Source organism: Myodes glareolus, chromosome 18 (genome assembly GCF_982192425.1).
Source record: "Myodes glareolus chromosome 18, mMyoGla1.1, whole genome shotgun sequence".
NCBI classification, from domain to species: Eukaryota; Metazoa; Chordata; class Mammalia; order Rodentia; family Cricetidae; genus Myodes; species Myodes glareolus.
In genome coordinates this window covers 70,045,925-70,062,345 of record NC_142043.1, presented here as the reverse complement: position 1 = coordinate 70,062,345, position 16,421 = coordinate 70,045,925, and the positions used below count along the sequence as shown (strand labels likewise).

The 16,421-nt window shown below is 49.5% G+C and overlaps 1 pseudogene across 1 annotated transcript; it reads right to left on the bottom strand.

Moving 5' to 3' along the window:
- Positions 1-11,464: 11,464 nt before the first annotated feature.
- On the bottom strand, positions 11,465-14,888 carry LOC148119225 (H-2 class I histocompatibility antigen, L-D alpha chain-like; annotated as a pseudogene). Its single transcript, XR_015735521.1, has 8 exons — positions 14,810-14,888; positions 14,336-14,605; positions 13,880-14,155; positions 12,838-13,113; positions 12,595-12,711; positions 12,382-12,414; positions 12,004-12,051; positions 11,465-11,863 (listed from the first exon to the last, which is right to left on the bottom strand). The product of XR_015735521.1 is annotated as an H-2 class I histocompatibility antigen, L-D alpha chain-like (transcript).
- Positions 14,889-16,421: the final 1,533 nt, after the last annotated feature.

Here is a 16,421-nt window from a genome sequence, read left to right as displayed (position 1 = left end):
CACCATGGAAGTGTGTGCACACAGGGAAACGTGGCCTGTAGACAGGGTCAGTGTCCTGTTGTATTTGGTCTCTACAGGGGTCTCTTCCCATGGAGAAGGGGTCCACTGTGCTGAGACAATGACCCAGGTCCACACAGACAATCTCAGGACTATGGAATGGAGATCCGTGTAAAACACAAGCACCTGGAGCCACAGATGATCATCTGGGAAGAAACACTAGGAGTCTGAGTGTAAGCACAGGCTGTGAAGACATGATCCTGAGTGAAGAGGCAAAGTCTCTATTTATAGGTGAGATCCCTGAGCATCAAGCCTGGCAGTGATCAAGCCTGGTCTCTGTGGGAGTCTGTGTGGTGCTTGCAGGCCAGCGCCTCTGCATTAAAGAGAAACCATCTCTGCACTGCATCCCAACCTGCTTGTTGATGTTATTGTGTTCCTGGAAGCGACTTTTCTTCAAGAAAATCAAGGGTTTGACTGTTGAAGAGAAGAAGGAACAGGAAGGGTAAAGAGAGGATGAAGTGAGTTTGACCTTCAGGTCTCTTCTGGTTTTTGTTTTCGTTTTGTTTTGTGTTTTGTTTGTTTGTTTGTTTGTTTGAGACAAGGTCTGTCTCCACAGCTCTGACTGTCCTTGATCTCACAGACACCCCCCTGCCTTTGCATCCCTAGTCCTGGGAGTAAAGGCTGTGTCACCACACCTGGCTTTAGTTTCTTTTCTATGGCTGTGAAAAGACACTGTGACCCCAGCAACTTATAAAAGGTCTTGTTTCATTTGGGTTTAAGTTTTCAGAGGGTTTGAGTCCATGATGGCAGAGGAAGGTGTGGTGGCAGGAACAGCTGAGAGCTCACATTGTGATCCACAGGAAAGTGTAGGAGACACTGGGAATAGTAGGAGTCTCTAAAACCTCCATGCCCAGCCCCAGTGACACACCTGCTCCAACAAGGACACCCCTCCTGCTTGTCGGGGTCTGGTGCTAGCCCGGACCATAAATTATTTCTCTTGACCAGACCCCAACATAAACTCTCTCTGGACCGGCGTGGAGGCATGGGAATAAAGACACAACTCACATGGCTTTATTGGGAGGGAGATTCTCAGTGGTCCCTCATGAAGTCATGAGTTCACATCCTGAAGAACCTTTCTCGCTTATTCTCCAGACAGCTTTTATACCAACACATTAACTGAACGGGAATACACCAGCATTCTGTCTCCTAGGTAACCAGGTGAATGGCATTTTGTCATGCCCGCATCTACCTGTCTGCTGTGTATGCTAGCTGTCACGTAGCCTTGAATCAGCATCTCTATCAGGCATCCTCCAAATTACAAAGAAAGGAGCAACAACATCCTGACCCTTTGTTAGGGCAGTGACAGCCTGTCTGCAGGGCTACATGACCCCCTCAGGTGGGGCCTCTGGCTTCAGAGCCTGGCTGCCACACCATATAGAAATATGAGCCTACACCTGCTCCTTCCCAAACAGTTCCATCAGCTGGAGCTGAAGCATCCAAACCTCTGAGCCTGTGTGGCCATTCTCATTCAAACCCCCACAGTATTCAGTGTGGGATGTCAGATGCCCTGCAGGGTTCTGCAGATGCTGTGATCTGTAGACAAACACCCTCAAACAGGAGGACCCCACTGCACTAGGATCTCCCCCTTTGCTTCTGTCTCCTCCTGCTCAGTCCGCTGCCTTCTCCCTCAGGCCCAGCACCCCTCACTCCAAAGCTCTGCACTAACACTGTCTCTTCCTTTGCATCTAGTTTCTCTCTGTGGTCAGCCATCTTGTCAGCCATCTTGCTGTGAGCCAGACTGTGCGGTTTCCTACTGTAAAAGCTACAATAGGGGCTGGAGAGGTGGCTCAAGGTGAGGAGCACCTGTTGCTGTCCCAGAGGATCCAGGTTCAGTTCCCAGCACCCACGTGGTGCTTCACAACCATCTGTGACTCCAATTCTGGGGATCCAGTGTCTGGTGCACCTGCACACTCATAAACGTAAACTATACATCTAATAAAAACAAAATTAAAAAATACATTTAAACAAAATTCTCAAGCATGTCCCTCTTCCTCTCCTACACATCTAGAGTGTGAGGCCCAGGGGCTGAGGGCACAGGGCTGTTTAGTGAACATTGAACCTCCAGCCAAAGGAGCCAAAGCTGGAGCAGGACAGGGACTGATGACTGAAACAGACTGTCCTGAAATGGTGATTTGCAAACAGCATAAAATAAAAAATAAAAAAGATTTATTTCAGTTTATAGACCTACTGTGCACAGTGGATCACAGCCTCATTAAAGAAGACACTGTGTGTGCTCATCTTTGCACGTGAACCATGTGTTAGTTTTTAATTGCTGCTGAAGAAGAAAAATTTTAGTCACTTAAGTAGTCACTTGTGACAGACCATGACATCCCCAACACCCAGAGAGTTCCTGCAGTTAGTGATGTCCCTGTCCCCATCTTCATTCTGACTTCAGGCCTTCCAGGCTCTCACTTTGTTAATATGAAGGAGAAGCATCAGAGTCTAGGCTGAGAGTTCAACCCATTGAAGAAAAACAACAGGACTGGGTCTGAGCCCACAGAGGGTGAGGCTGAAGGGACCCATGGCTAGCTGAGCTGCCCCACCGGCTCCTGTCCACACTACTCCAGGGTCTCAGGTCTCAGGCTGTCCTGCCCTCATCAAATTTACAGCCAGGTGGAACATTCCATCCTTTTCCACAAGTGGGAAGAAGACATCTTGTTTCTTTCAGGGATGAAGCAGATCCATGGAAACCAAAAGAGGCTGAAAATCCTGGAACCAGGGAATTTTCTACAACTCTGAAGCAGCAGTTAAGGTAAGAGCAATAATTGGTTAAAACAGGATCCTGTAATTTGGGATGAGGATGTGAGGGAGGGCCCTACTGAAGCTGAGAACTTTGAACCCTTAGATTCTCAGGGTTTATCTCACCTGTGGAAGCAGTCCCTCTACCCTCAGCCACGCCCCCTGAAGGCGGTTTCTTTGTGTAACATTCCTGTCTGTCCTGGAACTTGCTTTGTAGACTAAGCTGACCTCGAACTCACTGATCTCCACCTGCCTCTGCCTCCTGAGTGTTGGGATTAAAGTCGTGAGCCACCAGCACACAACAGCTTTTTCACCTTTGATTGTGCAAATCAATCCTTCATTGCCTGTTAACCAGCAGTGACTGTTTCTGGAAATGTTAAGCAAGACAAAGACATTCCTGATGTCTCTCAGAACCTAACATTAGTTGCCTCTGGAACTATTGTTAGCATCCAGGTATACCTGACCGTGTCCCTTGGGGACCTGGCAGAGTGTGTCACCCTGTGCACATACATAGCAGGCAGAACCCTGACCTGCTGTGTGGTCTCTGTGCACATGCGCTGTGCCCCATCCCTTTAAAGAGCAGAACTCTACCAACTCCTTTCTCTTCTTTCTCTTCCTCTTCCTCTCTCCCACAGTTCTCTCTCTCTCTCTCTCTCTCTCTCTCTCTCTCTCTCTCTCTCTCTCTTGAGATCTCTAGCTCTCTGCCTCTCTGCACCTCGTCTCCCCCACCAGAGGGCTCTGTTCTCCCCTTCTCTCTCCCCTTGCTCCCCCCACCCGCCAATAAAATGTCACATAGTTCTGTCTGCATGGCTTGTCTGTCTCTCATCCACCCTGGGGTTCCTTGGATTCTAGATTTAATATGGAAGCTTTCCCAGTTTAAAAAGATCAAAAGTTTGTTTGAATCGTTGACTAAAACATTTTTCAACGATGGCTTCCTGATAAGGACTTGGAGATGCCTGACATCCCTTGGCCCAGTGTTGATGAAGGGATTTTAAGGCTCAGGGAAATTGCAGTGCTGGAGTGAGTGTGCTGTGTAAACCTAACCCTCCACAACGGGAAGTCCAGAAGACACACCCTTCACGGATCCTGTAAGGCACAGAGTGATGAGGGCACCAGCAGGTTCAAGAGTTTTGTTGTCAACCTTTCCCTTGAGCCAGAACTTAGGGCTGGAGATGCTGCTGCTCAGTTCAGCTCAGCTGGACGAATTAAAGACAATGGGGTTCATTGGGTCCCAATATGAGGGACAAATGGCAGCATGGAATTGCTAAAGGCAAGGTGATCATAGTTATATAATGGTCAGCACAGGTAAAGTTAATTTTATGGTTGCATGAGTCACATGGACTTTGGTACTGGATTAATCACGGTATTTCCAGGCATGAAATAAATAAGAAGCTGTATTAGTCGGTGTTCTATTGCTGTGAAGAGACAGCATGAACATGACAAATCTTATAAAAGAGAGCATTTAACTGGGGTTTGCTCACAGATTCTGAGGTTTAGTCCATCATGATGGACAGTGTCACAGCATGCAGGCAGATGTGGTGCTGGAGAAGATGCTGGGAGTTCTTCATCTGGATCCTCAGCGGCAGGAAGAGTGGGAGCTACTAAGCCTGGGTTGGACTTTTGAAAACCAAAGCCCACCACAGTGACACACGTCCTCAAACCAGGACACACCCACTCCAACAAGGACCCCCTCTTAATCTCTCTTAAGCAGTGCCACTCCCTGATGACAATCATTCAAATATATGAGCCTAGGGGTCGTATTTATTCAAACCATCACGTCCCACTCCCTAACCCCCATAGGCTTGTAGCAATATCATGATGCAAAGTGCATTCAATCCAACTTCAAAAGTCCCCAGAGTCTATAACAGTCTCAACACTGTCTTAAAGTCCAAAGTTCAGAGTCTCTTCTGTGACTCATGGCAATCTCTTCACTGTAATCCCATGTAAAATAAAAATAAAAAGCAGATCACACATTCCCACCCCACAGCGGCACAGGACAAACATCACCATTCCAGGAGGAGAAAAGTAAGCACAGTGAGGAAACAGGGGACCAAAGCAAGACCAGAATCCAGCTGGGTAACTCCACACTCTGCATCTCCATGTCTGATGTCAGAACGCTCTTCAGATCTCCAACTCCTTTCAGCTCTGTTGACTGTGACACACTTCTTTCTCTTGGACTGGCTCCACAGAGTTTTAGCCCCTGTCCTTGAGAGGTGTCCCATGACTGTGCCATCCCTTCATACAATCACCACACAGGCCGCCATGCAGGGACGCCCTGACACACAGCATCCTCAGCTACTTTCCTTGGCTGCTGCATGGGGACAGAGATGCCACAACTTCATGGGCCACTTCCTCTATGGAAACGACAACACTTTGTCCTTCCGGGAGTAGATACTTATTCTGGTTATGGATTTGCCTTTCCTGCACATAGTGCTTCTACCAAAACCACCATCCATGGACTACAGGATGCCTTATCTACTGCCATGGTATTCCACACAGTATCGCTTCTGACCAAGGAACTCACTTCACTGCAGAGAAGTGGACAGTTGGCCCACGATCATGGAGTCTACCAGTTTTACCATGTTCCTCACCATCCTAAAGCACCTGGACTAATAGAAAGATGGAATGGCCTTTTGAAGACAAAGTTGCAGAGTCAATTAGCTGACAGCGGCCTGGACCACAGAGGCAGGGTTCTCCAGAAGGTGGTATATTCTATGAATCAATATCCAACATATGGTACAATTACTCCAGTAGCCAGGATCCGTGAGTCCAAGAATCAAGGGATGGAAAAGGGAACAGTTCTACTCACTGTCACCCCCAGTGACCCACTAGGAGAATTTTTGTTTCCTGTTCCAGTACCTTAAGTTCTGCTGGCCTGGAACATTTGGTTCCAGAGTAAGGAGAGCTCCTGACAGGATCCACAGCAAACATTCCACTGTACTGGAAGCTCAGATTTCTCCCTGGTCACTTTGGGATTCTGATGTCCTTTGGGGAACAGTCTAAGAAAGGAAACGTAGCATTAGGAGATCAATCCATATGACCAAGGGGAAATTGGTTTGCTTCTCCATAATGTAGATGAGAAAGATTATGTTGCCAGGCAGTGGCGGTACACCCTCATAAATGAAAACCTTACAAATACACATCTTCCTCTGCACTGGCGTGTCTTCCAATTGATGAAATCCCAGTACCTCGAATGAACTAAAACTTCACTTGTCTGAAGACACTGGTGAAGTTAATTAATGTTGGTTGAAAAACAGCTGAGTCTATAGCAGGACCAGTGTGCAACCATTCTGGTCGTTTGTCCACAGGATCATTTCTGCCCAGTGTGCGGTCTGGATGTGAGCACATGCACAGGAGATTCCCTCAAACCCGGGCACAGGGAAGCCTGGCCCAGCAGATGGGAAAGGTTGGCAGGGAGCTGACTTCAGTGTGGATCAAGTTACAGGAGAACTTGAGAAGGATCACACCAGATAGGAAATTACCCTGGGGAGAGCCAGGTGCTGAGAGAAAAACAACCGTGCTACTCAGGACAACCAAAGACTTCAGAATGCAGTTCATGACCGTCAGGGCCTAAAAACTCCACTTCAGATTTTCTCTCATGACCATAGCGTGTAAAGTGAGTGTCATTGGGACCTTGTCACGTGTGCGTGTAATGTAGTGGGTCACTGTGACCTTGTCACATGTGTGTGTAATGTAGTGGGTCATGTTTCCTCTCTCTCCCTCTGTCCCTTTCCACGCACCCCTACCCATGTCTGAGTCCTAATTCTCCCCCACCTCCAATGCATCACCCCATGAATTTCCCATGATCCACCCAGTAATTCATTGTTTCTTTTTGGTTTTGTTTTATTCTTTATTTATTTTATTTAGTTTCCCAAGACAGGTTTTCTCTGTGTAGCCCTGGGTGTCCTGGAACTCGTTCTGTAGATCAGGCTAGCCTCAAAGTCAAAGAGATTCACCTGCCTCTGCCTCCCCAGTGCTGCTGAGATGAAAGGTTTCGTCATCATGGCCAGGTTCTGTCACTTGACTCCAATGTTCAAGGGGACCTAATAGTGAGCCTCCACGGCCTCCTTTCCTCAGCCTCTGCTCCCACCCACGGTAATGCTGTCCTAGGATCCTGGGAAGCCATGGCCAGGACAAACGTGTGCCCTGTCTTTCCCATGACAGTGAGTCCCTGCCGTGTTCTGCACCCGGGCTGCTCTTTCTCCTCCATGTTCATGACCAGCACACAGAGTGCAGGTGCCTCACACAGACCTCAGCAGGCTCTGGCTGTACTGGAAAACCTCACAGAGCTCCAGTCTGTTGGAGTCCTGAAATGTGGTGGCAGGGTTGACACACATGCCACTGTTGTCCAGGTAAATACAGGGTAAGGGAAAGGCGGGCGTTCTTCTTGTGTATGTGGGTAACTAAACAACTTACTAGGCCACCTAACCATGGTCTAGTGGTCAGGCAGAAAGTCCCTAACCGCAGCATGCAGAAAAGCCAGAATGTTCAGAAGACAGAAACAATGGAGCAGTAACACCTTGCAGAGTTAGTGTTTGACAGATAAGAACAGAAGGAGAAGCCAAGCGCAACTGGGTGGGTGAAGCTGATCCAGGGAGCAGCAAGTCTCCCACACCTCTGCCTCCCAAGCGCTGGATTAAAGGGCGTGCCCACACCACCCACTGTCATGCTTAATGTCTTCAGTAGTCGTGGACACTCAATTTTGATATGACAATAAAATAAATAACGTTTTAAATTTATTACAAATAAATAAAATAACACTTTTATAAAGCTTTTATAAATGTTTGTTTTATTTTATGCAGGTGAGTGTTTTGCCTGCATGTAGGTATGTGAACCACATGGGGTCTACAACCTGAAGAGGTCAGAATCAGGCATCAGGTTCCCAGGAAGGGAGTTACAGGGGGTTGTGAGCTGCCTTGTGGGTGCTGCTCCAGGGCAAGGGAGGGATGGGTTGAGGAGGGGCGGTACCTGCAGGGAGCAGAGTGAGGCTGTGTGCACCTCTGTCTTAGTTATATCTGCTGCTGCACAAACACCATGACCAAGAGCTATTTGGTAGAGCCGGGGTTTATTTCAGCTCACACTTCCACCTCACAGCCCAGCATACAAGGGATTCAGGGCAGGACCTTGAGACAGGATCCTGGGGGTGGGAACTGAAGCAGAGACCATGGAGGGACACATCCTGTTGTTGGGTTCCTCATGGCCTCCTCAGCCTGACTCCTTACACACAGGGTCTACCTAGCAAGTGCTGGCTCCTCTCACAATGGTCTGGGCCACCAACATCAATCGTTAATCAAGAAAATCCTACAGAATTGCCTACATGTGTTCTAAATGGAGGGAACTTCTCAAACACGTCTAGGTTTGTGACAACTGACGAAAAAGCAGACAACACAGCCTCCCAGTGCAGGGTTGCTGTGCCTAGGACCTGAGGGAGGAGGATTGTGTGAGCCTCTTCCCTGGTATGGAGCACCAGGAACCCATCCTCTTTGGGGGTGGCCCCATTGTTAGAAGAGTTGGACTTTGGAGGAGGGGACAGAGTGGGTTCCAACTCCATTTCTGTCCCTCAGTCCTGTGGCCCTTTCACCCCCTCGCCTGGTGTGGGGCTCTGTTGATACAGTCATAGGAGCAAACTGTGTAGGTCAGGGAAAGTCTCTCAGAACAGCCAAATCTGATTATGGGAGGGACTGATTACGGAGGGTTTTGGAGAGAGAGAGAGAGAGAGAGAGAGAGAGAGAGAGAGAGAGAGAATTTATAAAAGAATAAAATAAGCATTCTCCCACTTAGTGCAGGCCTTGGGTAAGCTGGAGAAAGCGTCTCTTCCCCACCACGGTTGGTTCTCCTGGGCTGTGGGTTGGTAATGAAGTGTGGAGGGTGCAGATCCCACAGATGCGGAACTGCAGACTCTCTGTGTGCAAAGCCTGCAGCTGCACTGCCCAACAGGGAAGAACCGAGCTCAAAGAGCAACCTGGGACTTTCAGTTTGATTTGTTTGAGTTGCAACAGTCATGTGACCCTCACCTGGGCAGTCTCCTCAGATGGAGCAGACTCTGAATGCTTCCCCCATCCCACTCTGTTTCATCACCTCTGCAGGAGCTCAGAGTTTCTCTTTCCTTTCTTCATCCTCAGCTGGGCCAGTCAGCCTGGAAAAGACAGTGAAGGGAAGAAAGGGAATTTACAGTCAGAGCAGGAAAGCTAGGGCACCTAGGAAGCCTGGTGTTTGGGTATCTCAGCTCGGACCAGGAATGGAATCCTGTGAGGGGAATTCTCAATGCTCGTGAGAACACTCCAAGAAAAGAGTCTTCTGAGATAAGTTTGTTCAAAACAGAGATTTATTCTTGGACTGTGTTTTTGTGCCCCTTCCAACTGTAGCAGATAGGAGTGAGTCTATTTCTGATTACCCACGATTACTTTCTGTTGTTTCAAATGTTTAAACTATCCTTTATAAGTTTCTATGGAAACCGTGCTTTTCCCATGCACAGCTTTTCCTTGTGACTGTACACAGCTTGAACCCATGAGAACACTGCTCCTGTGATCTTTCCTAACCCTCAGATACACATTGTCTGGTGCTCTGAATAAAGCTGGCTACTGCAGGCAACTTTAGTCTGCCTCGTTTATCAGTTCCTTTCTCCCATCTCTGAAAGCCTAGAGTGGGGACAGCTGAGTGGCGACTAGATCCTGGGAGCCCCAGCTGTACCCTAAAACTTGTGGATCACCACTGAGACTCTTCTTTCTAGATCCTCTCCATGCCAAGAATAAAGCCAGACACAACTTCCCCACTGGGACTGTAACCTTTGCAGCTCAGATGGAGAGGTGTCCTGGCCATCTGGAGTCAGGAATATCACAAAGTCATTCTAAGTTAGGAGCTTACAACCCTGCTCCAAGGAAAGGTTTCCCCAGTGCAAGTGTAACAACTCTGCTACAGCAGGGGAGGGTTCCCCGAGAAGCTCATGTCCTTCATCTCCACCTGTATCCTGCAACCCCAGGAAATGGAGACTAACAGGACTCTATGAAGAGCTCATGTGTGGCTGTTTGCTGGGGGAAGTGTGGTGGTTTGAATAAAAATGGCCCCCAAAGGCTCTTTAGGAGTGGCAGTGTTACCAGGAGTGTCCTTGTTGGGGTAGGTATGACCTTATTGGAGGAGGTGTGTCACAAGGGGTGGGAGGATGGCGTAGGGGTGGGCTTGATGTCTCAGACATTCAAGACACGTCCAGTGTGGCCTTCTTTTCCTGCTGCCTGAGGATAGCAACGTAGGACTCTCAGCTCCTTCTTCAACACCGTGTCTGCCTGCCTCCCTCCCCAATGATAGTGGACTAAACCTCTAAACTATAAGCCAGCTTCGATTAATCATTTTCCTTTTTAATAGTTCCCGTGGCCATGGGGTCTCTTCACAACAATAGAAACGATAACTGAGCCAGGAAGAGCCCCCATGCTTTCTTCTCTCCCAGGATTCCACCATCTTTGTTACCAGCTCACAGTGAAGACCCAGGATGCAGCTGTGCAGCTTTTCACCGAGGCTCTTCAGGCTGGGCAAGCCTTCCTGCCCGTGACACCGAGAAAGCAGGGCAGAGTTCAGCAGTGTCTCAGAAACTAAGCTGGCAGCTCACACCTTGGGAACAAAGCCTTGGGTGCTGGCAGAGGGTGAGGAAGAACTGAGAGTGACCATGTCCAGTGGCCGCATCATCAGGAGCACAGAGGAGGTGTGTGCAGGAGAGAACGAGAGTCCAGTTTCTTCTAGGAGGGGTGTGTATCCGGGACCTGTGTCTTCTCATTGCATCTGGCTGGGGTTGCAGGAGGAAGGGGGTCCGTGGGACCTCAGCAGACACAGTGCACAGGAGGAGAGACACAGAGGGAAGCTCTGGACTGTGGTATTTCCCATGCTTAGAAAGAACCATGGGAGAAAGGATGCCATGGGATGGAGAGGTCAGTGCTGTCTGAGGGCAGTCTCTCATTCCCCTTAGGAGACTTGGGACTATGAGGTCACAGAGGACAGCTACACCAGAGGCTTCTGGGATTTCTGTATGACTGAAAGCCCTTCCTCTGTTGTGACCCTGGGATCCACAGCTGGATGGTGCTCTTGTCCTCACCTCAGACCATGACCGTGAGACTCTAAAATGACTGGGGTGGAGATGTCATTGGAAGAAACCCCCCCCCGGACCTGTGCACGGGGACAGCTGTGTAGAAGACTCTGGAAATACTTATGCTCCTGGACAAATTTCCAGCACAGAATTGCTTGAAGCTGTTTGCTCAATTTGGGAAATAACCAGGCCAGCTTAAAGATAAACAATGATATTTTTAATTGTTAAAAGGGGAAACTCACACCACAAGAATGGGAAGTCTGAGTTCTGCTGTGTTGGGTGGGAATCACCCAGAGAGCGTGTACCTGATCCATCCCAGTTTTCTTCTGGGCTCCAAGTAGCCACGCCTTAACTAGGCTCCACTTCTAAAGGTGATTGGTTAGCAGAGCTTCCCCTATCACCTGTGATCACAGACCTCAGCATGTGGTTGTAAGAAACCAAGAGAACAAAGCCAGGAAGGGACAGAGCTGAGGAGTGACCACATCACAGTCAACTGGGACTGAGCTCCACCTGGGCACTGTCCTGTTCTCACCCAGCTCCCATAGCCTCACCCTGTCTCATTAGATACCCACAGTATAACGAACACAGAGTCTGGGAGGTCTCCATGCTGCCATTTATTTCCTCCATAAACTGAAGTATCACAATCCCTCAATTTATCCACCAGTCCACCTGTCAGATTAAAGATGAGAATAACCAAGTTCACATTCAGATCCTATTCCAGTAAGGGGAAGTCAGGGCCTCCAGCTCAGGGCAGCAGGCAGGTGGCAGGATGGAGATGTCCCTTTTGCCTGCGCTGGACCAGGGAGGTTGAAGGTAACCCAGACAGGACAGAGACAATCTCCTGGTGTGCAGATGTGGGCTGGGTTCCACCTTTTTTCACAATGATTCTATTGGATCCCATGGAAATTCAGACAATGTTGCTGAATGAGAACGGAACACCACAGGAGAGACCTGAACACATCTGTCACTCTGTCAGGCCAGGCAGCTGTCTTCACGCTACAGAACAAGAGGCATGAACAGTTATTGTGAAGACAACATCCCAACAACCTGCCACTCACTAAAAAGTGATTCTGGGAGGCCCTAAAACCCAATCATGTCTAGTTTGCCCCTCCCCATATCAGCTCTCAGAGGGTCACCTTTACAGTCTTGGAGGGACACATCAGCGCTCTGGGCACTGTCCCTGTCTAGGATAAATAAATATACATATATACATACATATATATACACACATATATATACATACACATACACACACATATACACACATATATACACACACATATATATACACACACATATATATACACATATATACACACATATATATATATACATACATACACACACATATATATACATATGCTTTATATACATTTGCTTTCATAGGAAAGCAAAAATAGGAACCACAGAAAATTTTGCAGGAAGGGCTATTGTGGTCACCAGATCACCAGAGATCTCCCTAACTATAGCTTGAGCCCAAGGGCCTCAGGGCCAACCCTGCCCCCCACTCTTACCTGGAGCTGGAGCATAGTTCCCTCCTTTTCCACCTGTGAGAAGAGAAGCTGTGAGAGACCAGGGAAGTCCCCAACCCTAGGAAGTTTCCAGAACTGACAGCAGACCCAGGGTAGAGACAGCAGCAATGAGGTTGTGGATGTGTTTCCCATTAATGAGGCAGAGCACACTTCTAAAAGGGGCTGAGACAGAACTCAGACCCTGCCCTTTCCTACCTGTGTTTCTCCTCCTCTTCCTCACAACAGTCACCACAGCTACAGTGATGGTCACAGCTCCAAGGAGAACCAGAACAGCAATGACTGCCATGATGGGGACCATGGACTGAGGAGGCTCTGGGAAAGGATGGAAAGGAAGGGAGGTGAGGGTCATGACCCCAGCTCTCAGCTCTGACCCTGCTCAGGGTCTGCAGAAGGCTCCAGCTTTCCCTGACCCCAACTCTGCACCCTCTCCCTCCTTACCCCATCTCAGGGTGAGGGGCTCAGCCAGCCCCTCATGGTCCACATGGCATGTGTATTTGTGCTCCTCCCCAGGAGGCACCACCAGAGATGCCCACTTCTGGAAGGTTCCATCGCCAGAAGGTCTGGTCTCCACCAGCTCCATGTCCTGAGTCTGTTCCTCCTCCTCCCTCTGCCAGGTCAGGGTGATGAAGGCAGGGTAGAAGCCCATGGCCCAGCACCTCAGGGTGACATCACCTTTAGGTCCAGGATGATGGGTCACATGTGCCTTTGGGGGATCTGTGTGGAAGGTTTAAGAAATCTCACAATTGGGCTGGAGAAATGGCTTAGCAGTTAAGAGCATTGCCTGCTCTTCCAAAGGTCCTGAGTTCAATTCCCAGCAACCACATGGTGGCATCTGAAATGAGATCTGATGCCCTCGTCTGGCCTGCAGGCAGACACACAGACAGAATATTGTACACATAATAAATAAATAAATATTTTTTAAAAAAGAAATCTCACAATTAACAAGGTAAACTGAAACCTGTAAAGGCAAAATAAATCAATGGTCACACTAAACTATGTTTCTGTTTGAACACTTCTGTCATCACACTAGTGACCTGCAGGTAGAGCTGGTCCCCTCATCACAGAACTGCACAATTTCCTGGGAGACCCAGAAGCTAAGAGGGAATCCACATGAGCCAGCAGGTTACCATGGTCTTCCTTATGCATAAGTCATGCAGGAAAAGGATGAAGGAATGGAAAATAATTAATTTATGTATGTGATTAAATTCATATCAAAATAAGAAATTAGGGGCATGCACTACATGACGGTGCCATCATTGAGGCACAGCCACTGTGGCCGTCTTGCTGTCCAGCATTAACTGTTCAGTCGAGTGAACAGCCATCACCAAAGTGAGCCACAGAAACGTGGTGAATCTCTGACACTCAGCCAGAGAAAATGCCTCCACAGTCTCTACCTCTGGGAGACAAAGATATCAGGTATTGTCACTCAGGATCCCTGGAAGTGGAGGGCAGAGGGAGGAGTTGCCAGAGGCCCCAGCACCTGTTCGCAGCAGGGTGTCCTTCCCGTTTTCCAGGTATCTGTGCAGAGACTCCACGCACTCGCCCTCCAGTCAGGCCCTGCTGACCTCCCCAGCACCAGCCTGCTCCCACTTGCTCAGAGTGATCTGAGCTGCTGTGTCTGCAGCCGTCCAAGTCATCAGGTCGTCGTTCAGGGCGATGTAATCGTGGCCATCGTAGGCGAACTGTTTATACCCGCGGAGGAGGCGCCTGTCCGCCCCCACGTCACAGCCATACATCTCCTGGATGGTATGAGAACATGCGAGGACCCAGTGGTCAGCCCAGCTCACCTGTTCCGCGGCCCCGCCCACCCGAGGACTCTAAACTGAAAGTGAAACAAGGTCGGGTCTCCACCCTAACTCAATCCTGGTACCCTGGCTACCCCGGCCCAAGCGTAGGGACGTGAAGGGATCATAACATTCGAGCCGCGGTCACTCACCAACCTCGCTCTGGTTGTAGTAGCCCAGCAGGGTCCTCAGGTTCCCTCGGAAAGCCTGCTCGCGGTTCTTGGTTCTTTGTGTGCTCCTCTCCCAGTACTCCGGCTCCTTCTGCTCCATCCATGGCGCCCGGGGCTCCTTCCTTGGAGTTTCCGCGTCGCTGTCGAAGCGCACGAACTGCGTGTCGTCCACGTAGCCGACTTCCACATATCTGGGCTCCCCGACGCCGGGCCGGGACACGATGGTGTAGAAATACCGCATGGAGTGCGAGCCTGGGGGCGGCGCGCGATGAGACCCCGACCTTCCTCCCAGGACCCCGGGCAGGAGCGCAGACCGGAGGGGAGCAGGGCACGGGGCTAGGGACGCGGGTGGGGAAGGGGCGGGAGGGTCCGGCTGGGCCACGCGGGGACGCGGCTTCCCCGGTGCCGCCCCCACCCTCCCCGCAGAGCCCGTTTCCCTCCCGTCCCCGCACTCACCCCCGCGGGTCTGGGTGGAGGCCAGGGCAAGGGCCAGCAGCAGGAGCAGCGTGCGCGGCGCCATCGCCCCCACCTCAGATCTGGGGCGTCTCCTGAGTTCTGCGGTCTGCGTGGACTTTTATAACAGGTGACCTTAAGGACGGTGGTTGGTTCTCAGGGATCTCGCCACCCAGTGGAGATGAGAACAGCTCAGTTGTCAACAGTGTCTGGGCAGAAGGACATGCTGATTCATGATATGCTAAATGGAAACAGACCACCCAAAGGAAGTTCTTCACTTCCAACCATTATCACCGCCAGTGTAGGACTCAGCCATCCATAAGATTAGTGGAGGCCTGAGTCTCAATAGTTTACCTTGAAGTAATACCTGGGGCTCTTACATATGGGAACTGGGCTCCTTGTTGGTTTTTTGGGGTTTGTGGATCTGGGCATAATATTTGGGGGCTCGTCCCAGATCCCCCAAATGCACGGGAACTACACCCTTAGAGTCTTCAACAGGTCGGTTAGTTTTCTGTGTTTTGTTTCATGTCTCATGTCTGTGTCTCGTGTCTTTCTGTGAGCAGGCCCAGGAACTGTAAGACCCTGTAGATGATCTAGGCAGAAGAGCGCAAAGATCACTGGCGGGGAACCTGGTGTCTCAGTTCAGTAGAGAGACATGCGGAATGCTACCAATGTCCATTCTGTAGATAGATTGGCGAGTTGCACCCGCAAAACAGTTTGAGGCTGTCGTCTTTGGTTTGATTTGGCACCGAGAGGATTTATTTGTCCATTGTTCTGTGTGCCTGAGTGTTGTTGTGTTTTGTCCTGACTTAGACTGACACTGCCCACGTGGGACAGATTCAAATTGCGACTTCTTTGGCCTTGAGATTGGGATCACTTACAGAACTTTAGAGATAGGGCCATAAGCATAGGGGTATATTTTTCTGAAAGGGATTAAGACAAATAACCTCTACCCGCTGCCTTAAGCATTTCATGAAAAGGAGCCAGCCTTGGCCTGTAGTGCTGGGGAACACAGGCAGATTCTCCACACAAGCAGGAGTCTGCAGGGCAGCAGCTTGTATGGATGGGTGGCTGGGCTGTGCAGCCTTGTTGTTACAATGTAGCAAGGCTGCCAGGCACAGCTGTGGGGAGTGGATGTACCCTAATAGTTTCAAATAGTTTCAAACACTGAACAGAGAATCTGGGGTTAATTGCTATGGCTGCAGAGGTTAACAATCTCCCACCTCCCCAAGCTGCATGCCCCTCCACCCCCTCCCATGCTGGGGGATGAGTTCCCTCCCCAGGCCTGAGGGCTGCTGATTCAACTTCTGATCAAACCTGACCAAGGTTTGTCTCCCCACATCAAAGGTTGAGCCGCAGTGGCCATGTTGTGACACTGTAGCCAGACTTCCTTCCACAAGAGCTGCTTTGGTCATTCAGATCCAATGTGTTATAAATGTCTGTCATCATTTAGAGGGGCCAGTTACAAATTATTATCCATTAGGGTATGGAAAAAAACTACAGTTAGTCTCAAATGTTTCACACTGGTACAGGATTTTATGAGATGTAAAGTTATTTTGTTGTAGTATATGCATGTTTTCTGTTCTTGTTTAAAATATTGTAGCCATACAATCTA